Source organism: Aythya ferina, assembly GCF_964211825.1.
Source record: "Aythya ferina genome assembly, chromosome: 14".
Lineage (NCBI taxonomy): Eukaryota > Metazoa > Chordata > Aves > Anseriformes > Anatidae > Aythya > Aythya ferina.
Genome location: NC_140312.1, coordinates 9,961,386 through 9,987,042, shown reverse-complemented (window position 1 = coordinate 9,987,042; position 25,657 = coordinate 9,961,386). Strand labels below are relative to the sequence as shown.

The following is a 25,657-nucleotide window of genomic DNA, read 5'->3' as shown; positions in this document are numbered from 1 at the left end:
CCCTGGTTAAGGAGATCTGGCTGCACATTGCATCGCCCCTGCACTTTCTGCTGGCACCTGGAAGTGCAGCCAGAAATCTGGGTGGAACGGGGCTGGTTTTGCAGTGGACACAGCAGTGGAAGAAGCAGGGAGCACCCTCGGTTTGATTTTCCAGGCAGTTGGGTTCTCAGGGCTGGCAAGCTGAGCTCAGAGGCCTTCAGCTGCACGTCACAGGCTGGTCTTGCAGGCAGAGACCTTTTTCCTGCCATGTCTCCTAGCTTCTGACATACAAGGGATCCAATCTGTGTGTTGTTGTTTGTTTTTTTTTGTTTGTTTTCAGAAGAGGCTACCCCAGGGATGAGTTTTGCCCAAGGAGGAGGCTGTAAATCAACAAGAAGCAACTCAGAGGGGGGATATGAGAGCAATTAAAAAAAAATGAACTCGCTTGACCCTAATTTTGCAAATCTCTAGCTGTCAAAGAACTTAGTCTGACTAATTATATTTCAATGCAAAATTGTGGAATCATTACAGCTTTGATTACACGGGTCCCCCAGCTCTTGCCTGCCATGGTGCCTGGGTGGGTGTGCTTTCTAAAGTCTTCTTTCATTTCAGATTTGTTTTCTTGTTTTAGCCATCCAGTTCTCCGGTAGTAACCAGAAATAGGCCTCAAAAAAAAAAAGAAATAATTGCATCCCACATCTGAGACGTGCTATCCTCGGCTGTCCTCCCACCGCCCTCCTTTCTCTTTCTCCTTTTGGCCTTTGGAGACCGGAGCCACTGCTGCAGTCAGGCAATTATCCTTCAAAGCTGGGAGCTGCGCCGAGCCTTGCCAAAAACCGCTGCAGCCAGCGAGCAGCCGGCTTTGAACGCGTGGTGTGGAAGTGCAGCCTCTTCCCCGTCAGATGCTCTCAGGGTAGGAGCCGGGCAGCTACGTTGGAAACAAGAAGCTAATACAAGTGTTGGGTGGTTGGAAACCTTGACTTTAGGCTGCAGATTAAGTGTAGTCTCTCTGATGCAAAATGTTTCTTTCGTTCCAGGGTAAGGCCCGGGGTATGAAGATTCAGGGTTTCTGGGTGTTTCTAAAAATAGCATTTTCGGATTTGGTCAGCTCAAAATACACCCCGTGCTTTATTTTTATTTTTTGTTCCATTCTCTAACTCAGCTGCTTCCAGAGTCCGTGCCCTTTTTCCTTTATTAGTCAGACTGCCGAGATGCTCTGCATAGTACACGAATAATTTGGGAACCCAAACCTTTATCGGGGTCCTTGCTCTGAGAAATCAATACGGGCTGCCGTTCCCGAGCAACTCGGAAAACGAACCCGTGCCTGCAGCTCCGATAACCAGGAGCAGCTCTGCAGCGACAAATTAATGTGGCCAGCCTTGCACTTGTCGCTCTGAGCCGCTGTGTCCGTGCCCCAGAGAGGGCAGGGGAGCAGGGAGGACGCAGCATCCCTCAGCTCCTCCTCGTCAGCAACTTGCCCGTTAACAAACCAACCTTCTGCGCCTGCAACAGAACAGCTGGAGAAAACAAACAAAAGAGCCGGCTGCTGCAAAACACCACTCCCAAAATAGAGATTATTACATGAAACAGAGCACCGAGAGGGAAGGCTGGCTCGGAAAATAGCTCGTAGCCGGCCTTTAAGCAGCTCGGTATTTTATGGTAAATAATGCAGGAAGGAAAGGAAACTGCAGCCCTGAAATGGATGTGCTGGAAGGTCTCGCCAGCACCTGAGATGTCTTTGGAGACCTTCCAGCAGCAGAGCAGCACACCGCAGGCATAGCTGGTTTTTCTAACACCCCCAATTGGCCTCCCTGGCTGCTCGGAGACATGGAGTGTGAGCATTTGGGGGCGGTAGGAGTGAGGTGGGGGCTGGAGGGAAGCCCTGAGCTTCAGCTCTCTGCCCCCAGCAGCCACACGCGAAGGCACAGCGAGGGCTCCGGTGACTTCTGTGCAAGTCCAGCTGCAAATGGGTGCACAGGGAGTAGCAGAGGGCAGGATTTGGGCATTCAGGGTTCAGAGGTGATGAGAAGCCCAAACTGCCTCGCTGTTTCGTGCAGACCAGGGTCCTTCATGGCTCTTCTCTACCCCCAGACCACTGCAGCACCCCTGGGAGTCCTGGCTGCAGCCAGCTGCCAGCCTGCACCGTGCTGACCCTTCTGAGCTGCGGGCATGGGGCTGCGGCTGCTGCCCCAAATTTCCTCTCTGGCAGCCTGGGATTGCTCCCAGCTTTCCAGGATTTTGCCTTCCTGGCCGCCCCAGCTGAGCGATCATAGCTATGTCCCAAAATGACGTGGTCTGGCAGCACGGCTAATTGGGTTAACGGAGCTGACAGAGAGCAGGTATCCTGTGCTGCAAGCACCTCGGCAGGGAGAGACGCTGCTGTTTCCAGCTCTTGTTTGTTGGGTGTTACATATATATATTTTTTTCTTCTTTTTCTTCTCCTTTTTTTTTTTTTTTTTTTTTTTTTTTTTAATTTTATGGCAGTGAATTAAAAAAAAAAGAAAATGAAAAAAAAAAAAAAGAAAACCCATCTTGAGCTTTAATCAGCAGGCAGCATCCTCAAACTAGGACAGAGCTGGAGACCCGGAGGGTGAGTGCTGTGTGACAAGAACAGAGCCGAGTTAGGAACGGGGCCACATGCCCCTGACCTCTTCTCACCTCGTACAACAATGTGGTGACATGAAAGCAGCACTCGACTTGCAATGACGAGAAGACTGAAAGCAAGCTAAAACTTTGCTTCCAAGGCCTCTTTGTCCTTCGCTGGCACTGTTCTAGGTGGCGGATTTGAAGCAGTGCTTGCAGGAGCTGGGGGAAGTGCTGTGCTGCTTTCCTTCCACAAAGAATTGTTGCTTGTTATGGGAACGGGCAGGAGATTATTTCACGTATAGATTTTCTGCATGCTGCAAATTGTTTGTGGACGCAGGCTGTGTGCTTCATCATAGTTCCACACTTGCAAATGTATCTTCACCGAGACACTAATGTCTGTCAGTGTGCGTGTATAAGCAGCAGCGTTTGCATGCTTAATCGGGCACGTGGCCTTTGTTAATTAGGCAGTCAGCTAATGCTTTATGTCTGTGGGTCTGCATGTGCAATCATTTGCCCAGAACCTCATTAATTTTACTGGCTGCCCCTCCTGTTGGAGTTCACAAATCAAGCTGAGCATGCACACAAATCCCTTTGAGTGGGTTTCTCTAATAAAGCAAATCAGGCATCAGAGGAAACTCTCAAAGAATATTGAAAACAACAAAGCTGTAAGGGCTGACCTGGTGATTTTGCAAAGCGGCTTTGTGCGATCAGATGGGAGCAGCCGAGAGCTCCAGTTTGCAGCTAGGGGCGAGCAGGACCGCTCTGTCTCATAGCTGTGTGTGTTTGTGTACATACGTGCACATAAACACAAACGTGCTTCATCATCCCCAAGGATTTTTGGTGTGTATTCAGTGTAGACATCTCTTCGAAGACCTCTGCATCTGCCAGTCGCTGCATCTAAAGAACAGCCTCAGCTCACAACAGCCCAGGTAGCAGGGACCTGGGCTGTACAGGTGGGCTGTGTGCACACAGCAGCAGACTGTTCCCATCTGCCCATTTTCACTGCTGATGCTCCCTCGACCTGCCCAGGAGAAAGGGGAAAGCAGCCGAGGGGCTTTCTTGGGAGTGGAATTAGGGAAATAATGCATCACTCGTCGTTCTAGACCATGGTTGAATGCAGCAGTGAGGCCCCAGGGACTGGTGGTGCCTGTGGACATGTGCAAGGGATGAGTTTTTCCATCCTGGTGACTAACAGATTAGCAGGGTGGAGGTGTAGCACTCGTGCTTTCTTTTCCCTCTGCATTCTCTCGACTACAAAGCAATGAGAATCACTGAAACACAGCCTCAAAGTGATCCTGGGCTGAAATCCTCATTCCCACCCACTGCAGTGCAGACAGCAGCTCGCTCAGGATCCTCCGGACATTGCTCCGTGTAACTGCTCCCCCAGCCAGCCTTCGCTGTGGATAGAAAGAGACAGGTGAAAATCTTTCAGGAGTAGCAGCCTCTCTATCCCTCCTTGCTGCCGGTGTGTTACGCTTCCTTGAGCTGCTCTGCCTGCATTGTACACCTCTGCTGGCGGAGACACAGCCCGAGTTTGTGCCTGTGCTTTTGCCATCTGCACTGCAGTGCCCATTACGGATGCAGCGCGGAGCAGCCGATTTCACAACTGGCTGAAGGCAAGGGCATAAGCACGGGGGTGTGTGTGTGTGTGAGGGTGTTCCTCGCAGCATCCAAAACGGATCTGGGGGTTGGCAAGGCAAGCTGCTTGCTTAAATGCTCTCTGCAAAGCTAAAAACACCTGTTACCATCTGCAAAGGACCAACCTGCGGCATGGATTCGGGCATAATTAAGGAGTGGGTTTGCTCTGCATTGTATAAAAGACTGGCTGGATGCTTTTTGCATTCCTAAATCGAGCTGTTTGTCTGGGCTACCCCTGCGCTAGGGGAGTGTTACTTCAGCGCTGCAAACGTAGGAGAAAATAGGTGGAAATGTGGCAATGAGATGGCTCGGTTCCACCTCTGTCTCTAAATTGGCCTGTTATTGCTGTGCAAAGGGTATCTCTGCAGTCGCGAGGGAGAAGTGACAGTGGAACTGAGGGCTTAAAATAGACAGGGTCTATTTTGCTTTTTTTTTTTTTTTCCCCCCAGCTGTGCTTGCATAAATCTAGACGTAGTTCAGACATCACAGGAGTTCCAATTGCCTTGAAAAAAAGAAAAAAAAAAAGCAGTTGTGAAATAAATGTCTCTCTGCCCCGGCTGGGTTGCCGGGAGGACGGCGGTAAGCGAGACAAGCTGCTGTGTTTCAGCTGCCCCGAACCAGCTCCGGAAGTAATGTTTAATCAAAGCAAGCTGACATTTGTCTATTGAATTGTTATCAGGATTGCTTAGTCATTCGTGTGCCATTGTGCTGCAGAACGGGGAGCAGGGGATTTGTTCAGCCTGACACGAGCTGCTCCCGGCCCTCAGCGTTTCCCCCGCCTGCTCCCTCCGTTTGGCACCGCCGATCAAGTCACCTCGAGGCCAGGGTGCTGCCAACCCCTGTGCATGAGGCTTCTTGTTAGAGCATCCCGGGGAGATATTTGCTTCTTTATTATCACTCGGCACGCCTGATCTCCAGCCCCTTGGAGGAGCCAGGGGGACGAAGGGGTCTGCCTGCCGTTTGCTTACATGCAACCATAAATAACACGAAAGACCTGTAAACCACCAAGTCCACCTAAATAATAAATAGGGTTGGAGGCTCGGGAGGCTGCCTGTGGGGTCCCTGAGCTGTGAAATGAGTTCTGGTGGGCTCCTCTTCGGCTGGGTCTGGGATTTTAGGCTGTGAGCAGGAGGAAGAGCGGGGGCGGTGTTTGGGGTGGAGGTGTCTCGGTCGTGCGCGCGCACACGTGCGGGGGGTGCAGACAGACAGACAGCACAAGGCAGAGCCGGCGTGTTGCTGAACGCATGAGTGAGGAAGCTGGGGAAGGTGTAGCCATAGAAACACTGTGTGCTTAGGAGTAACAGCTCGGGGCGATACAGCCCATCTCTTCAGCCTGGGGGAGCCAGGATATTTCGGTGAAATTTTGGGTCTGCTCGCGTGCACCTGCCCTGGGCATGCAGGTGGATGTCCTACACGTGGCTGTGGCTGCTGGTGGTTATATGGGTGTCCACGAGGACAGAAAGTGCCTGGATGGGTGGCGTGGTGATGTTTAAAGAGGGGTATAGTGATCTGAGGGGAAGGGGGGGGAGCCCCAGGGCTGAGAAGGGGCAGCAAAGCGGTGCCAGTGGACACAGCTGAGCAGAGCAGGTAGGGATGAGAGGTGGCTGCCCAAAACCATGCCTGTTCCCTCTGAGAACAGAACAGTGCCATGAAAAAAATCCTCTTTCCTTCTGCAGAGACGGGATCTTTGCACGAATGGTCACAGGGCGAGCAGGGGGCGTTCTCTGTGTGCAGGTTTATGCGTGGATTAAGCTGATCTGAGGCCGTGCTGCTGGGTCATGTGCTCTCCCTCGTGCCAAGAGCAGCTCTCCAGTCATCTGCCAGGTTAGGGAGCTGATCTCTCTGAAAACTAACCCAGCAGGAAGGGAAAAGGCAAACAAGTAGCTTCTCAATGCATCAGTTCCTGGCCTTGGCTGATGCTCGTGCCAAGAGGAGGATGAAGGTAAGGACAGTAGTGGGGGCAAAGTGAAAATGCCCATTTTCCTGGCAGTTTAAATAGAATCAGCTCAGTTACAAAACCACTCATCCCTCAGCCTCTTTTATCTGCCCAGAGAGAGCCAGCAGCTGGACTGAGGAGCACGGGGAGCACCTTCCCCCCCAGTGAAGTACCACTCTCTTTGCTCAGTGGCAGCACTGGGAAGTGAATTGGTGAGCACAGTGCTGTCCCATACCTCTGGTCTCTGGCACAGCTTGCGTGGAGCCGTGCAGCTAAGGAGGAGGATGCCCACGATCTCCACTGATTGCTCCACAGCTCCAGCAGTCCCACAAGGTCTGGGAAGGAGTCGTAGGGGGGTGAGAGCCCAGGCTGGGGCTCCCACACAGAGTTTGCTGTGGCCCAAACCCCAGACAATGACTGGAGGAAACCTCTGGCTGCATAGTTCTCATTCCTGGGCTGAGATGCGTGCGGCTTTGCCCTGGGTGGACAGAACTCGTGCTGGGGAATGAATTCAGTCAGAGGTGGGATTTCTGATTCTGACCTCTCGTTTTTAATGGTAGGCTGTACCTGGCATGGCCTTGCTGTGAAATAATTTCTGTGCTTCTATAAAAGTTATTTTTTTTTTTTTAGTGCCACAAGCACGGGGATGGTTTTCTAAGGGAAGGTGCACAGCTGAGGCCTTAATTTTTTCTGAGTGAGCAAACAGCAAATGTGCTGCTTTGAAATGTCACCGGTTCCCCTATCAGGAATAAAATGAAACAAATCTGGGGTGTGTGACAGAAGAAAATCACAGATCTTCAAACTCTTTTCATCTCTTCTGAAAAAAAAATAAAAGTACCTCCAGAAGTTAGCACGAGGGCTAATAAAGCTGTGCTTGAAACAGCCGTGCAAGAAAACACCGATGATTTAATGCGCTACAGGAAATCCTTTTTCCTGCTGCTGGAAAAAAAAAATAGGGAGTGCGAAACAGATAACTGTGCTGCATGCACTTCTCAGTAATTGGGATGTGCGAGGACACTTCCCATCCTCGTTCTGGCAGTGGGATTTATCCCGAAGGAATCCCCCTGGTTATGTGCTTATGTGGCAGGTGATGTTCCTGGGTGTCTGCTGGTAAAACCCAAGGGAAAGGGGGAGTTACCGCATGGTGCTGCCGCAGGGCTTGTCCTCACCGCCCTGCTGCTTGCTGGGGGTGGCCTTGCTCCGAGCTGTGCCCTGCCTGAAGGGATGGAGAGCCAAAGAGAGGTTTTGTTATCTCCTGAACCCATGGCTGGGGTCTGGGTAGGATCTTGTCATGTGGGCCTGAAGCAGCTGCTGACCAAAAGATGGTCTGGACGCACTGCTACAGCAGAAGTAAAAACCACCCCTCCTCACCCCAAGATAAAAAATAAAATAAAATAGGCTTAAGTGTTCTCCGTATTGGTGAACACATCCTTTATTTTAATATCTCTCAGGAAAAAATGTTTATGGGAAAGGCAGCTTTTTTATACTTCCCCTGAAAGCCCCCAAAACGAGCTCGTTGTGTGCAGAGGGTCGCAGAGGACAGGGTTTGTGTGCGCACAGCAAAGAGCAGCAAGCCCTGCCCAAAGTTCTGCCCTTACAGATTGAGACGTTTCCTCGCTTCTTCATTGAATTATCCAGAGCTTGTGGGCCTGGAAGGCTTGGGCTGGATGCTCGATGGGACCAGATGTTCTTCCAAATTTTCCAGGACGTTTGGTTTCAGATAGAAGCAGGAATAGCTCAAGAACAATCGGTCGCAGAGGCTGGCACCTACAGGCCCTGGCCCCAGCCCCAGTGCAGGCTGAGGCTGCGGTGAAGTGAGCTGGGATCTTCTGGGCCTTGAAAAAGGGCTTTTAGCCATGGGCCAGAGCCTGGAGGGGCTGTGCCAGTAATTCTCCATCCTGGCTTTAGTAACTGGAGTTCCTGTGGGGCTGTGTTTTTTTTTTTTTTCTTTTTTTTTTTTTTTTCTTTTTTTTCTTTTTTTTTTCACGCCTGATGCCAGCAGCACGTAGTGGTCATGCAAAAGCGTTTCAGGTCAGTGGGTGGCTAACAGATACCTTCACTCCTTCACTAGATAAACACCTCTGGAAGAAACTGCCCTTTGGGATAAAGGGGGTTATTTAACATGCTACACAAGGTCGGGGGGAGCAAATGTAAGGCTGTAGCTGTCCATTGTCCATCAGGGCTGCAGGTTATTCACCCATGCCTTGTTCATTTGGGTTTCTGCAGTACTGCAGCTCATCAACCACCAGTCTAAAAAACTAATGAGGGTGTATTATCGGCACCAGCTGCAGTGACTGCCACATGGATAGACCCGCACAGGCCTTTTCTTCATCGAATTTTGATGCATTCCTCCGCTATGGGTTACCTTTATGCAGTGCAAGGTGCAACACAATGTTTCTCTGGTCCTCCAGGCTCTGATTAAAGGATCATGTCCTACAGCATGGTGTCACCAGACCAGGATATCTTCCATAATAGCCAAGCATTTTTAGCAGCCTTCCGAAAGCTTTTGGGGCTGAAACACCAGAGCTGTCCTTTTTCCCATATTTTTTTTTTTTCCCAAGCATATATGGCCAAGCCAGGTTCACACTGGCTGGTGCAGGGGGCTATATCCATTTCTCTGAGCCACAAAAGCTGCTTCCCTCCCCAAAGATCTTTGCTAGAGGAGAAGCTGGCTGCGTTTCCAGCCTTCATCTCCCCTGGGATCCCTGGCAGAGGGGTTGGGGTAGACCTTGCGCTCTGGCCATGCCCACTCCAGCCTGCTCCATCTGCTTTGGGACCGCGTGCGCGACCAGTCCTCACCAGAGGGGAGGTTGAGGCTGCCACAGACTGTTCATTTCGGCAGCTTTCTTTTTTTACCCTCCTTTGTTAGCGCTGGGAGCCCTGCACCCTGGCTCCCATTAGCAGAAGCTGGCACAAATTAAAACCAAATTTAGCCTCGGTGTCTGCGCTCTCGGTGAATTTCGCCTCGGCTGATTATTTTTATGGCTTGTTGACAAAGCGGTACGTGTGTGCGGGGAGGCTACTGCGGGTGCCTGCAAAATGCCAAATGAGCCACTCTGGGAATGCTGAAGCCCTCACACATCCCTCGGTGGGCACACACGGGACACGCTCCCGTGCCCGTGCTTGCGAGGCAGCAGGGCCGGAACGGGTCATCCGCCGCGATTATTTGTCTCAGAAAATGATTTTCTTTCTTTTTCTTTTTCCTGGTGCGCGTGTTCTGGCTGCTTTGTCGTGATAACTGCATCTGCTGCTGCAGGCTCATCACCACCAGCCCCCCCTTGCCCCCTCCTCCGAGTTGCCAGGCAGCGGGCGGCTGGCTGCGGCGCCCATTGGGAACCCATTACTCACCCCTTCGGGTGCTGGGGATTATTCACGTTCCGCTGCCGGTATTTACGGCCACAGCTGCCAAAACGGTGTTTGCAAATGTCTGCTGATTTGATTAGCCAGTTTAGCCCTCGTAGCTTCTTGGGGGCAGGATCTGGCCGTAAAATCGCTGTCTGCTGCGTGTGACTCGCTAATGGCGTGTCACATGAGAGCACGAGCCTCGGCGTGGTGCAGGGGCCGGCAGGGACCATATGGCCAGCCGACGGCCCCTTCACCATCTCCAGGAAATGTTATACCCTCTCTAACAGCACGGCAAAGGGTTATGAGCTCTGGCAGACCACGTAACCACCCGTTCACCTGAACGACACACCAGCAAGCTGACAAAACCCAGTGCCACTGGGCGCGTGGGTTCCTTGCCACGCGGCGCTGCTCTGAGGCTGCCCTGCCCCTGGCAGAGCTGTCTGGAGCAGGGCAGCAGCCCCTGGAGTTGTGCTGCCGTGGTTATACCCAACCTGCTCGGTTTTTGTGTCCGTTGGCTGCCCGGTGAGCAATAGATGCAAGCCCTGGTTGCACTTTGGACCTTTTCTTGAGGCTGATGGGTTTGGGGACAGCTCACCCAGCTCATCAGCTGGCTTTCTGTGGGTGCTGGAGCTTTCTCAGCCACAGCAGAAATAAGCTCACTCCACCTTAAAATCCAGACTGTTGCCATTAAAAAAGAAAAAAAGCCTAAAACCTTGTTTTCCCCCAGAGAGCTTTCTAAATCACTACCTCCACTATAGATATGTTTTAACCAGCTGTGTAATTCTGAAGCCTCTCTCGATGAAAAGGAAGCATTAGTTTATTAAAAACAAGTACTGTGATGTGCTCTTAATATTTTTAGGGCTACTCTTGCGGTGGCAATGTATCAGTTCAACCTCTTCTGGTGGTGGTTTGTGCAGCCTGGAGTGGGGAAGCGGCCCCGTGGTGGCTGTGCAGACATATCCTCCAGCTGAACTCCCTCCCTTTAACAGTGCCCGCTCTGTAGCCTGCCGTCTACCATCCCCTGCCAACGCCACCATCTCAAAGAATCCTTTCAGAGACCGTTTCCTCATTTTCTTCCAAACAATCCTTTTTTTTTTTTTTTTTTTTTTTAATGTCTGCTCGGACAAGTGCACTCACACGCTGCCGTGCCCCAGGTTTTTTCCTTGGTTTCTTTGAGCTCGTTCCTCTTCCTCCCCTCGTCCCCCAGGCCTTCCAATTTCTTTTTAATGTTCTTTTGGCCTCTTTCCTGAAGAGTGCTGCATGCATTATGCTGCCTGTGGCCCTATCCAGGCGGTCTTTGAGCAGGGTTAAAGCAGTTTCTCAGCTGGGGTGTCAGGATTGGGGTCTCTCTGGCTGCAAGGCATCGGCACTACAGCTCCTGTTGCTCCCAGGTGGGACTGCGAGTGCCAGGGGACTAAAGCCAGGGTCTGCTTGTGATGTGGGTGGGTTCTCTGGCTCCTCTCTCTCTCTTCTATCATTAAGTGAATTGTAAATGAGTGCCAAGCCCTGTGCCTGGAGCCCCTGGATGCATTTCTAGGAGACGCTGGCAGGGCCAGGAGAAGTGGTGATGGCCAGGTCTGCTGGTGCCACTTGTTTTCCTGTACAACTGCCAGAATTTACCACCCTGAGCTTACTCCTCTGGCTCCTGTAGTGAGCTGGGGCTGGCTTTGGAAGCAACACTGAATTGAGGAGCGAAGCAATGTCCCCCCAAACCCCAATTCCCCACAGCCAGATGAATCTCAAGGCTTCACATCCCACCCCACTGGGGTCCCCCAGCGGGTCCCCGGGCAGCAGAGGGATGTCCCTCGGAAAGGGAGCGAGAGCATCACTGCAGAGGGGGGAACGGCCCCTGCGTAGTGCTGAGGTGGTGCCCATGTGAAACAGGTCCTGGCTCTCCACTGTGGGGTCTGTATGGGGTGGTGGGGAGAGACAGAGGGGGAGAGAGGTCAGGGAGAACCAGCACCTCGTTACATTTTGGGAGAGGGCAGCAGAGGAAAGGGGAGCAGGTGTTTGTAGTGGAAATGAGTTCATTAGCAGTCAGTGTTTGGGTTTAGGAGGGCTGTTCTAAGAGAAGAAAGGTCTTGTAATGAGTCTGTATTGCTTTAAGCACTGAATTGTTTAAAAATGTTTAATATTTTGGGGTGGATGTACAGCTCATGAAAATGAGGAATGTCCCAGGGCTTTTAGGAAAGTACTCAGCCCTGGTGGTCATCATTTTAGTAAAAGGGCAGCTGTCGTCTTCACCCCTGCAACACAGAGAGGGCATCAGCCCCGCCTTGGGCAGGAGCTGCTGCTTCAGCCCTGGCCCTGGTGGCCCTGTGGCAGTGTCCCTGTTAGAGGCAGCCCAGAGTCCCTCTGCCAACCCGTTGTGGTCCTTGGGACGGTGGCACGGGTGAGGGAGTCCAGCTTTCTTCAGAGGAGGGAGCAGCCTGGTACAATCCGACAAAGGAGGGAGGGTCAGGGAAAGCCCAGGCACCCGAGTGCTCCCGCTCTGAGAGGTGTTGCTGGGGGATTTAACAACAAAAAATGAAGGGGAATACGGTAGTGTCTGTGCCCAGTTCAGTTCTTCAGCGGTCTATCAACGTGGAGGTTCAAACTAAAGCCACTTTCCCCAGACGGCGATGTTCCCCCCCTGGGTCAGAGATCCGCACGGCAGCCGCTCTGCTGTGGCTAGAAAAGCCCTGCTTGATGCCTTCATTGTGCTTCATTTCAGCAAAATGCCGTGCTGCCGCTTTGCCACGAGCATTTAACACCTTGCCCAGGGCTTTGTGTTCTCTGCTCTGAACCTCAAACTGCGCGAGGGTAGAGGGCAGATTCTGGAGAAAACGCGCCCAGCTTTGCACCAGGTTTTGATCGCGCTTATCCGTTCTGCACAGATTGCTTGCCCATATGAAGCAATTCCCCGTCTTGCCCGCATTAACATTTCCTGATGAGCCAGTGTGTTAATTTTGTGCTCCGTGGCTCTGTGCTCCCAGGCTGCTGCTGGCAGCGCGGCTGCCTCCCCTTCTGCCCAACAGCCCCGGCTCTCACCGGGCTCCGGGTGGAAACCAAATCCAGCCCCCATGCCCTGCCAGGCAGGTGGCACCTCTTCTCCCTCAGATTTCATCCACGAGGAGCCTTTTGAGTTACCACCTCTTTAATTAGACGCTCGCTGACTTGGTCGAGGCATAAAAGCCCTCTTGCAGGAGCTCGCTGGCACGGCACCAAGCGGTGCCCCCCACTGGAGCTGATAAATTCAAGGCGAAGCCACCCTTTCAAGCCTCTGGAAGACTAAATACCAAGCCAAGATGTGATACTGCAAGGCCACGATAAGAAAGGGACCAAATCACAAAAGCTGATTGCATGGGAAGAGCGACGGTAGCGCGGGAGCCCTGTGCCCCAGCAGCAGCGATGCCCCGCGTGCATCTTTTGTCCAGCAAATCCTCGCAGCTCAGGTGGGAACCGCAGCCCCCCTGCACCCAGCGGGCACCACTTCCCCTCCCAGCTCTGCTGCCAGAGCAGGGATATGGGAACCGGGAGGGGGAAATGCCAGGGAAAGATCGACTCAATTAAAAATAGCGAGAAAGTCCCCAAAGCTCTGACACGGTTTTGTCAGACGGGGCTAACGACAGATGATGCTCGTGAGGATTTCTCACCCTTGGGAAACGCTTCGCGGTTTGTCATCGCTGGGTGCAGGGCAGCAGGGAAGATGCAAAGAACAGAAGAGGCCCGGGAGGAGTGGGTGTTGAGGGAGCCAGCCTCGGGCTGTTTTGTAGCAAAAAAAAAAAATAAATCAACATGGCAATTGTGCTAAAACTACTCTCTCTCCTGTCGTTTGCAGCCCGGACATTGCAACAGTCGGGGCAGGAAATGAAACCGCCTCCCTACAGCCCGGGCCAGGGGCTTGAGCCTTGTGCCTCAGCTCTTCTCCTTTCCCCCAGATCAGGGGGCCAGAGGGAGAACCTCCTCCCTCCTCCCAGACCAGGGCACTTTGGGCTTGCTGAGCTTCCAGCTTTGCCCTGTAGCCGGGAGGGCTCTGCACTTGCTTTAAGAAAAAGGTGGAGAGCTGCATTTGCCCTCCCTTGATCCAGCAACTGGCGCTTTGAGAAGCATCCCTCCCACCCACCTGCCCCTTCGCCACACCTAAAATGTCACCAGCATTTCAGCAAGCCCACGGGGACTGGCAACATTGCTGAAGAGAAGCGGCACGGTGATGCCATGGTGATGGTTGCTACTGAAAATCCTTTGCTGGGTAGGAGCAAATGAGGAGCAATTTTTTTTTTTTCAGCGCTGTGCCCTGGGCTGGGGCGCAGCACCCGATGAGAGCAGCCCAAGTGCTGGCTGCTAACCGGAGACGTTCCAGCTCCTGTTCTCTCCCCCGCCCTGGTTGAAGGGAACATGCTGCTTTTTGTAACATGTGGTCAGTCCCAGCTTTTGTTCCCTGCTGAACGCCTCCGGTAAAAGCCAAACCCAGTGCCCAAAATGCTGAGCAGCCACGATCCGTATTTCAGCGCCTCTGCTCGCGCTGGGGCTGGGTTAGGCACGGCGAGCAGACACCAGGAGGTTTCCCTGCTGCTTGCTCTACTCTCCCTCTCCCCCCTGAGCCCTTGCAACCCTATTTCCATGGGGTGAGCCCAGTATTTCCAGCGCAAGATCAAGTGGCCTGGCACATGGAGCTGAAAATCAGCCCACGCTCCGACGCAAATCTTCCTTCTCCATCGCCCGGTGCCGCTGCAGGGCTGGATTTCAGCACCGTAGGAGAGCATGGGCTGGCTTTCCTCCAGCCTGATCAATCCTCGTCCAGGTGCAGTATTTTTACCTCACCTGTTGTGCTGCTAGGAAAGCGCTGAACTTAGGCCAAATATGCTTCTGTATTGATTTACACGACAATTCAGTGACTTGGTGACTCCCTTTTGGGTCCCTTCATTCAAGCTACGTCTCTGTGCTAACGAAGTCTCCTCTGCCTGGGTAACAACAAGCTTTCAGTGAAAGGTTTGGAGGAAAGATGCCTCGCATTCTTTACAGTGCATCAGGACGTCTTGTCACAGCAGCCTTGGTTCTTACTAGTGCTTGACTTAAGCCATCCAGGCTCGCTTGCTGGGGGAAATGAGGGGGCTGTTATTTATTCCTACCCATTTGTTACTAGTGGCAATGCCGATCTGGGAACGCATGGGAAGAAGGAAGCTTCAGATCTTCCTCTGCAGACATGTTGGAGCAACGAGCTCTTATCAGATCAGTGGAGCTCAGATGCTCAGGCAGAAAGATAGGCTTCCTTTGCTCTGGGCTTTTTGCATATCCTAATGAATCTCATTAGCTCGGCCCTGAAGGCAGGTCATCAAGCGAGTCCGTCCCGCCACCCCCAACCTCAGAGGGAGCTGCAGGGTGAGGTTCATAAATCAGCACGCCCAAGGACGGCTGCGCTCCGGCCAAAACCCCACCTTCTTCTTCCCTTGCATTTTGCTGCATTTACTCATGCTCATCAGATGTAAAATGTAAAACAAGATGGCAAGAGCGGAGTTCGGGGCAGACAGGATGCTGGCAAGGTCTGTGCCACGACTCCATGACTCGCACAAGCTTTGCGTTGATCTCTTGAACTTCTCTGAAATGCTGTCAGTGTCCCCAGTTCACGTACAGGATAGCCAAGGTGGGGGATTGTGCCGACCAGCCCCACATTGCTGAGCAAGCGTTGGCCTTGCACAGAGCTGGGGTCACACCTGGGGACTTGCCTGAGCCCTCTTTGTGGTGCTCAGCTCCCCACAGCTAAGCCAGGGAACTGCTGTGGGCTTGCACATCTCAAAGCTCACTCCTTTTTTCTGGCCCCCTGAGATGCTCCAAGAGCACAGAGGTGGTGAAATGCCCCTGCTTTGCGGTTGCACCTCTCCGAGCTCCCCCTCTGGGCACACGGGGGCCATGGGGAAGCCTGCACTTTATTTCCGAGGCGTCACTGCTCCTATCACACAGCTCTCGAGCTCATTTTCTATTTTTAAGCATGCTAAAATTGCATCCGTACCACAGAGCTCGTTGGGCATTCAGGCTCCCCGCACAACAGGCAATTTGCTGTGCCAGTTCCAGCTCTGTGCGAGCTCCAAGCCCAGTCAATCAATGTTGTCTCCACAGAGCAGGAAGAAAAAAGCCACATCTATTGTACTCTGTCAGCTTCCCTAACCACTTCAAGCCATTAGCTCTGAAGGCTGTTCAGCTACATCCATATAAAATGCATCCTGCCCTTCTATTCCTGGTAATATGCTCTAGACTCATTTTTTATGCTGCTTTCAAAGTTCCCAGGCGATATATCGGTGGCAGAGACGTGCTGGCCCTTTGGTGGGCACTCTGGGAAATGTCTGAAGACAGTGAGCACCTGATTTCCCCCCTAACTCTCCCGAAATTCATGTGCCACTGCAATGAGGATGAGCATGAAGCAGCAAATGGACATCAGAGACGAATAGCTCTGCTCAGGGCTTTGGGGAAGGATGACCTCTGCATTCTTGCATTGTGCTTGGAGTAGGTGGGTGAGGAGGAAATAACCGTGGGTAGCTGCAAAGCCGGGCTAAGCGACCTGAAAAGGATCAGCAGAGCTCTGGAGAGAAGCAGGGAGCTGGGTCATTTCTTAGGTTTGAGGGGGGCAGCTGGTGGTTTGTATTTATCAGTGCAGTCCCCGGGGCTGACTGCCACATGAGCACAGCGTCTGGGAGATGTCTCAGCCTGGGACCTCAGCCCTGGCCACCCGCAAGGCCCAAGTGCTGTGCTGTGGGTGCCGGGGTTGGGCTCCACGCTTTAGGTGTGGCAGAGATGAGATGTCTTCAGGTGCTCTGGGGAGCTGGACAGCAGACAGATTTTTCTGTATAAAGCTAACTTCCCTTTTTCCTGATTGCTCTGAGCTCTTGGTTTTGAACCTGGCAGCGACCTCTCTGCTATATCGCTTGCCTTTGGAATGAACTTTCCAGGTGAATGCGAGTCCAGGAGGGAGCAGAGGGCTCCCGGTGCATCGCGCAGCACAAGCACTACCCACAGCCTGAAAACCCGTGTCAGCAGAGTGTGAATGATGCCAGGGACAAGCACTAAAGCAATTTCTGCTGCAAGGGGAAGCAGTCCAACCTGAGATTCTTTTTTTTTTTTTTTTTTTTTTTTCTGTGCTATTTAAAGACAGAGCATGTGTGTGCCTCCAGGTAGATATGGGAGAACACAGCTCCGCAGGGGACCTTGCTACCACGTATCACAGCTTTTACATAGGTTTGTAGGCTTCAAGCTGGACCCCAGCTACTGCTATTCGCATTGCTACTGTTGTCATTGCACCCATCACTTGGTGTTTGTGCTGCTGCCCAGGAGGGGTGAGCATAGCTTCTGTCCTGTGTGCTTATGTGGGCCTCTTGAACTTTATTTTATAATGCCTTAGGAGCCCATTAACTGCAAGCTTTGGTCATCTCGCAGCAATCCTGTGCCTGGGTAGTAGATGTCACATAATATCAGTAGATAGGGTACAATTTTAGCTTCCTAAGTCACTTTCCAAGTTGGAAATAGGCTATGAAATCCTGCATGTAACAAGACAGCTGCGACTTACTCATCCGAGCTCTTGCAGAGGCTCTTTTGGTGCTGTGGTTTCTTTCCAGAGTGATAAAGCAGAAGTGGTCGGTTTTAATTTCATGGAAAGCCCCAGCACCCTCTTCCAGATGTACAAACTACCACGTACTACAAGGAGGCATAAAGTTGGGCTGTAATATCCAGATCTGGGAGCACTCTCCATGTGCGTGTGCGTTGCTAACTGTGGCCTCTCCCAGCCGTACCCCACAGGTAATGGTACGCTGCTCGGCGCAATTAGTGCTTACAGCTTTGTGCATCCCAACCAGATGATGTGGCCATGCATGATTTATGCAGCTTTGTACGCGGCTGGGATGTGACGTTGGTGCCTCTTTATGTGCCTCCGCAGCACAAGGCAGGAGCTTAATGAGGAGGTAATTCATGTCCTGGCTGCTCGGCCGGCTTTGCTGCCGCAGGTATCCGCGGGCCCACGGAGACGTCCCCGTGTCCTTCAGCCCTCTGCTATCCCCAGGTGACCCGAGGAGAAGGGTGCTGTGCAGGGTGCTGTGCAGGGTGCTGTGCAGGGTGCTGTTTCACACGAGGGCTGAGCTGTGCAGTGGATTCACAACCAAGCTGGGGCCAAAACCACCAGCGGTGCTGTGTGCTCTGGGCTCTCCCCAAGGGCTTCCCCCTGGATGAGGAGGCAGCCAGGCATGGCACAGCCTGAACCCTCTGCCTTGCCACTTCCAGACACGTTTCTTTCTCCTGCTCTGCTGCAGGCATTTGCCTCTGGGCTTGGCCTGGTTGGTGCTTAGCTCCTCCTCGCCAGCAAAAAGCTTGAATGAGAGCAGCAGGAAAAGCCTCGCCACAGGGCTGGCTGTGCACGGGAGCAGCGTGCTTAAGGAGCTCCTCATCCCTCCAGGTGTTCAGCACACCTGGCTCTGTGTTACTGCAGTCAGCACTGACTGCAGCAGGTCCGCAGACAGAGTTGACCTTGGCAAATATCAGAGTTTTTTGTTGGAGGAAAAATCCTCCTCATTTGGCCAAGCACCACAGAATTTGGGGACAGCTTCGCCTTCTTCAGCAGCACTGCTCGTGACCACTTTTCCACCTGTGCAGGTCCTGAGTTTCCTAGGGAAAATGGGTGACCAAAGAGGAGAAAACCTAAAGGAGTGGACTGGATAATTTATGTATCTCTGACAGCTGGGTGCATATGCATTGCTCTTTAAAGGGGAATACAGGGAATAATGGCTTGGACTCAACAATAAGGGAGATTTATCTTTTATAAAGATTGGGGATGTTGCTTTAAAATACAGTCTGGTATAGTCTTTCCCCTTTTCCTAAGCTCCCAATGCGGGTGCTCAGCACCTGGAGGCCTCTCCCTGGCCTCTCCCCTGGACTCCTCCATGAGGAATTTGATGGGGAGGTTGCTGCCTGGCTGGGATCGTGCCCAGCCTTTGGTGCCCGGGTCCCGCCGTTGTGTGGGGCTCATTGTTTCCACAGGCTGCTTTCATTCCTCCCCGTGTGCGTGCGTGTTGGAAAGCTTGCTTTGTTTTCTTTTATTTTGACACTGCTTAAAAATAAACTCCAATCTGCTAAAAATTTGGCATTTCCCTCCCGCTGGCTGGGTGCTGACATGTTCCCACAGAAGGGTTTGGATTTGGGAATTGTGCAGGAGGCAGGGTCTGAGGGGGTGAGGGTCTGGCTTTGCTCTGGGGGTGCTGAGGGTGCCCGTGGGCTCTGACAAGCATCACAGGTGAAATCCTCATCCTTCAGGTGAATGGGGATTCTCCGCAGCCCTGCTGCAGCCCTGGGGGCTCGCTGAGGTGCCTTGTGGCAGGCTTTTGGCCTGCATGGATATCAGATCTGAGTGGTTTTCCCCACTTCTGGATCAGCTGGAGCTGAGGAAGGAAGCCCTGTGCCTCCTGCCCTCACTGGCGGCTGTGGAAGCATGCAAGGTATGGCAGGAATAATTGGATCAGAGCTGCTCCTGATCCACTTAGTGTGAGTATCTCTCGAGATGGAGCAGTGATACTCGTGTCCTCCTTCTCCAGTAAATACTCGAGGCCCAGTGGGACGCGGGCTGTCAGACCAGTGTAGGACACCCACAGCCTTCTTGCTGGGCTGGGACCAGCAGCGTTACAGAGAGGAAAGGCTCTGGGGTGAAACCTTGGCCATGCAGAAACCCTGCTACAAACCGCACACGCAGCGAGCCGGGCGTCCTCCGCACCGCTTCATCTCTCAGCCAGGCCAGACGTGCTGCCAGGAACCTCACATCTCACTTCCCCGAAGAGATGCATTTCCCCTGCCTGTTCCTCCTCCCAAGCTACCCCACCACTGCACACACGCACATCCACACTCGCTTTTTTCTCTCTCCCTCTCCCAGCAGTGGCACAGCACAAAGCACGCAGCACCCTGCCTGCACCCTGCGCCCCGTGGGCAGCACCATCCCCAGGGGCTTGCGGGCATCGGGGCAGCACCGTCGGCCCAAAGCTGGTCTGGGAGGGAGCCCCAGCATGATGGGGAGGCTGGGAGGCAGGCGGCCATCTGAAACCCGCGTTGCCATGGCTCTGGGGAGCAGCACAAGGCTGCGTCAGGCTTGTTTTGTTCGGCTCGGCGCGGAGCCGGTAACCTCGCGCAAGGACGAGGCTTAAAACAACGCCGAGCGAATGTGCTGACAGGGGGAGAGGGATTGCAACAAAGGAAATTACTGAATTGCATCGTGCTAATCTAAGCGTTCCGGGAGAGCTTGCAGCTCAGGCTTTGGGAACAAACACCTTGTGTTCGGAGGAGACTGGTTCGAGGATTGTCAGACGGAGCACGAAGGGAGTTTGGCGTTGGCGAGAGATGCTGCATTAAGCAAGCCCTTCCATCTGGCTCCAGGAGAGGAGTTAAATGCAATTAAGAACAAAAGGCTCCTCCACACCGTCCTACCTCCACGCAGATTTGGGATGGAAAAGCGAGCCTTTTCTTCTGCCACGGCGCATACACGGCCCTGGGTCGGAGTGCCAGCCCAGGTGACAATAAATGCCAAATGTCGCAGTGTTCCTGAGGTGAAGACGCTCGCCCAACGGAAACTGGACCGGAGCCAAACTCATTTAGCATCAGCCATCAAACAGTCATAAGCTAGTTGTGAGCTTTGACAGGTGCATCAGGGATACTTTCGGCGAGAGAGCTGCCTGCCCCGGGCACATTTAGGGCTCTGTGGCAGTGGGGACATCTTGTCCCGCAGTGCGCAAAGCTCCCCAGACACACACACAAGTTCCTAAGAGGTGACTTGAAGGCTGAAGCCCTACCAACTGCTTCCTAGCCAGCCCCTTGTGCTGCACCTGAACATGTATTTAGTGTGCACAGATCCAAGGCCACTTCCAGAGGTCCTGTGATGGCAGTGGGGCGATTTAGGGGTCTGGACTGAGCCTCAGAACGGCTGAAGGAGCCGGGTGAGGTGATCTCACCAAGGTGACACAGCAGGGCTGTAGCCCAGCCAAGTATAAGCCCGGCCTCCCCCGGTGCTGCTAAATGTGTCAGCTGGCACTGTCAGCGAATGCAGAGCTATAACTCCTTGCCCTGTGCATGTGCAGTATTTCTGAATGGTGCGTGTATGGACGCTAACATCGGGCATTAGTGCTATGCAAAGGGTATAAATCAGGTTTATTACTGCACATCCAAGCAAGTGTCAGCACGTTGGTTTTGCTCTCCTTGTCATTTCTGGTCTTCTTTTCTACCCAGCCCCTCCTGGTGCAGCTTTCAGTGATGTATTTGGAAAACTCTCTCCTGTGCACATGCTGTTGATCGACCTTCGCAGGCAAAACTGAACGGTGTTGGTTCAGTGCTTGGTGGGAAACCACTGCGGATATCACCACTGGCAGGTTAGAGGATGTTCTGAAACGGGCAGTGTTTGCATGAGCACGCTAGGAAAATATTGACATTAACTGATTGAAAAAGACGTGTAAATCTTTGGTGATGGTGCCCAGCTAGGACTTAGCGTGTTTGCGCTGCGGTGGTTATTAAATATACCGTCCTGGTACAGAACTGGGGCTGCTTCCTGACCGAGACCCTCGTGCAAAGCCAGGAAACAGCACTTGGGGCTGAGTGAGGAGACGCCAGGGTTACGGGAGAGGAGAAGGGGAAGCTTTGGGGAAGTTTACGCTGCCCTTAATTCAAGTCAGCTCAGCTGCGATCCTCAAACCCGCTTCGGAGCTGCTCCAAGGCCTCGGTGCTGTCGGGAGCCAGGAGCGGAGGGAAGCAGGCGTGTTTGAGGGGCCCTCCCCTGGCGCAGGCACCTGCTGCCGGGCTGCAAGTAGGGCAGCTTGGAGGAGAGGGGAAGGAAACCATGGCGCTGCCTGCCAGCACCAGGGCTGCCCGAGCTGCAGGCTGAGCAACTGCCAGAGGGAAAAGGGGGGAGCACGGCGACGGCATCGCCACCGGATCCTCGGCGTTAGCTGGAGGAAACTGAAGCCCTATTTCCACTAGGCTCAGGGCTGATGACTGGAAAAAGTGTTTCTCTGTTTACAGGAATCTGAAACCTTGTAATTCTCCTCTGCTTTCCCTCCCCCTCGCCCTCCCTCGCTCTTTCCCCTGCAGCCAGCCAATCGCTCGCGGATGCACTTGGAAAGGAGGGTTTATTCCAACTCGAAACCTCTGCAATTTAATAAGAAAAACAATTTAGGAACAATAGAAACCGCAGCAGCACGATAAACAAAATATGGAATGAGTCCAAGGCTGGAAAATTTGGACAAAGTGCCCTGAAATCAGACATTGGTGTCCCCAGGCCCGGCAAGGAGAGGACAGGCACCTGATACCCGCAGCATCGGGGCCAGGGCAGAGCTGTCCTGCATCCTCCCTCCTGCACCGCCTGTCCCCAGCAGTGCCTGCACCCGAACCTGCAGAGGGTGACTTGTTCCCCTGTGGAGATCTCATCCTGATCCCTAACTGAGGCTGGTTTAATGCCAGGAACACAAGCGCCGTGTCCCTGCTCCTGCCGGTGTGGGCTGAAATGTGGGGTGCTGCTGTTGGCGTTTGCAGAGTGCGCAGGCAGGGACTGTGTGCCCTCCCCGTGGTGAGCCTCTATTATCACAATAAAATTCCTAGGAAGGTCTGGATTCAAGAAGAATTCAGATCCTACATAAAAACCTGGCTTCTCTTTGTCTTTATGGATTTGTTTCTAGGTCGCTCTCTTCGGCTGGGCTCTTGCCTCCTTTCTCTGTTCCTTGGCTTTCCAGAGAGGTGGCTGCGGCTCCGCTCCAGAGGAAATTTCCTGAAATCATATTAAATCGTATTAACTAGAGGAAGAGCTTATCTTCCTCTTTTTATAGCTGTAAAGCTAGCAGTGTTTAGCTAGATTTAGGGAAGGGATAGAAACGGTCAGTGAAACAGGAGGAGGACGTGTGGAGAGGCTTCTCCAAGTCACTCGTGGGCTGCAGCTCTGCACGTTAACTCTCCCTGCTTTGGGTAGGAGTTTTGGTACAGCAGGGGCTGGATTCACAGGCATTTGAGATTCAGGAGGCGTTCTCTCTGAAGCACCAAAATCCAGTAATTCAGAGGCAAGCCTTCAGCTTGCTTCCCCTCTGCACGTGATGTGTGTTATCTTTATTATTACTTGTCAGGCCCGCATCTCGTACGCCGTCGTGATTTAATGTCTCAATGCAAACACGTGGCTGGTGTTGCTTCTAGCTGACTTGTTTCCTGTTTTGCCTCTCGTGTCCTTCTGTTTGCTCACCAGCACACAAAAAAAGGACCAAAGTTCATAAGTGCTGGCTGGAGAGCTGCGCTATGGAAGCCGTGGCCATGCTTTGGGAATTGTTTGCAATTGCAAGCACACAACTGAAAGCCCAAAATGCTGCTCGTTGACATTTTTTCCCTTTTCTGCAATCCTGTTGTGAATTGTTTTTGTAGGCTGGTGCTGGGTTAACCAGCAGTGTCAGCCCCTTGTTGCCAGAGGCCAGCAGTTCTCGCACCCAGCTGAAGGTGGTCGTGAAGAAGGACAGAAGGCTCCGGCAGCTCAATAGGAATTTTCCTTCCTCAGACTTTCCCCTATTTCAAAACAGATTGTGTTAAACCTTTAGTATTAATTGGGGATCACGTGTGTTCGAATACCACAGATGCATTATTTACCAGCAGAAAATTCTGGCAGGTCTGAAAATACCCTGAGATACTAAGTGAAGCAGGAAACTTCTGAATTATTCACAACTTGGATAGGCAGCAATCATTTGCTGGTATTGTAGCAAGTTTATGATTTTAAATTACTATTTTCTGGTGCTTTCTTGTTTGCACACCCATACCTTTTTATGCCTTTTTTCTTTTTTTTTTTTTTTTCTCCCCACCCTTGTGTTCAGCAGCAACTTTTGCAGATGTGGGTAAACTTTTGCAGATGTGGGTATTTTCGGAGCCCCCTCCCCTCTTTAGACAGATTGCTCAGGAAGGAGCAGTCAGTTTCCATGCAATATTTTTTTTGCCATTTGACTTGAGCAATTTCTGTAGGTTGGCATAGGCAAAGTGCAAACAAAGAGGTGCTCCCCTCCTCCCCCCCAGACAAGCAGGAGGGAATTGCCCTTTGTCAGTCCAGTTTCGTACTTTGGGGCCTTGGTGTTGCAAGACTTCTTCTGAGAGATTTTCTTTCCTCTTTCCCTTTAAATCTTGTAAATAGGCTCCTCTGCTCCTTAGGTAATTGCAGTTATTTTTGGAGCAGTGAATTCACATTAAGGCAGAAAGTATTTACTGCAAAAGGCGTCAGAGCAGGTAAAGACATTCCTGCACTGTGGAGAGCATCGCTGGGCTGCAGCCACCCCCATCTAGGACTCTTTTTTTGGGTGCCCCATATTTGTCCCTGCATGGAAGAGCTACACGTCCCATGGACAGAATCACAGAATCTCTGACCTGTGGCCCTTCCTGGAGCAGAAATCCTAAGGAAGCATGTGCCAGGGGCATCAGCACATCTCCAGGGCCTGGGGGTGAAGAGGAGAGCTGGCCCTGCCAGGTGGCACATGGCTCTTCCCAAAGGATTGGGATCTCTTTTTAATCCTCTCTCAGTAGCCTGATCTCCCCTCCCAGCCACACTGTGGGGACAGATTTGCTCTGTTTCTGTGCCGGCATATCCCTCCATAATCTCTCCGCTTCATTTTTCATGGATTTAAAAAGTGAATGTGATGGGGGAAGAACTGCTGTAGTCACAGCTCTGTACACTGAACTCAAAAGAAAAAATTAAAAAACAAAACAACAATAAAATAATAAAACACCCACCCTATTGTCATTAGAGAAGAGCTGAGGGAGCACTGTCTGGATTGAGTTGGATCAGTCTGGGTGCTAGGATTCAGCATTTGGTGCTGAGCAAGGGCTGAGCCTCTTGTTTTGCAGCTGTGCTGTCCCACACGCTGTTATCCTGGGAATTCAGCTCTGGACAACAAACGCCTTATCAGGATTGCTGTAGCCTCCAGAGAGCTTCTACAGTTTTAGCTGAGTTTTTGAGAGAAGTGCTTTTAAGATAACTTCCACATCTGAGCTTTTTTTCCAGAAAATTACGGAATAGTGGAGGTTGGAAGGGACCTCTGGAGGTCAGCTCATCCAACCTGCTGTTCAAAGCAAGGTCAGCCTCAAAGGTAGATCAGGTTACTCAGGATCTTGCCCAGTCAAGTTTGAATATTGCCAAGGATGGAGCTTGAACAGGCACTCTGGGCAGCATAAACACCCTTGTGAATTTTTTTTTTCTGATAGTCAGTCTGAATTGTCCTTACTGTAACTTACGGCTGGTTCCTCTTCTCTGTCTGCTGGGCATCTCTGAGAGCAGTCAGGCTTTGTTTTCCTATTCCTCTCTTTAGCTTGTGGAAGACTGCAATCACTCCCCTGACCCCCTCTTTCCCTGAACTATTTCTTTTGAATGCTAAAAACCACTGGGTGCTCTCAGCCCGTGCTTGTGTGTTGTGTGTCCTGGCCCCCAAAGTCCCCGTGCCAATTCCTCTCTGCTCCTGGGATCCCCAGCCTGGACCCAGCACTCAGACACAGCCTCACAGGTGCCTTTGGCCGGCTTGTTCATGCCAGTACAACCCAGTAAATGGTTAAACTTCATGGCTGCAAGGGCACGCGGCAAATCTGCGTTTAACTTGATAGCCATCAGCACACCGTGTAGCCAGGCAGACCCCAGCCTGCCTGAAATAACTCTCTGCTGGTGTCACATTGGTCATGGGTGCACCAGGAGGTGACCCTGGGTTTGAGATTGTATGGCCAGTGGAGCTGGGAAGTTTATATTTGAGGGTTCATGTGATGGCTCTTCACGTGGTCAGGCCAGGAGGTTTCCTCCAGTGCCAGTAAAGATCACAGATATGTGTAGTCACTGCAGAGGGAACAGGAACGAAAACTGGGCTGAAGCTAGATACGGCCTTGTGGCTGCTGCTGTCTCAGGCTGAGAGGTTGCTGTCCCCTTGGATGTGCCAGCGGAGCTGCAAATGTAATTGCTTCCCAGCCCTGTTCTGTCAAAATATTTGGGGTTAGTTTAAATGCAGGGAGGGAGATGATGATGTTTGTGGAAAGGAGACAAACAGACTGTAGTTGGCCCGGGGATGGTAACCTCTCTGCAGCTGCAGGCAAGGAAAAGGACAATATTTTGACAGTGATATTTCTGACGTGCTCCTGTTTCTGCAGTGACACAGATCCTCTGTCTGCACCAGGTGCCTGCAAGCCACATCC

General features: G+C 52.2%; 1 long non-coding RNA gene across 2 annotated transcripts in view; it reads left to right on the top strand.

Annotated features, from left to right (window-relative positions):
* Positions 1–25,657, top strand: part of LOC311444753 — a 217,593-nt gene that overhangs the window by 162,825 nt on the left and 29,111 nt on the right. The window lies entirely within an intron of this gene.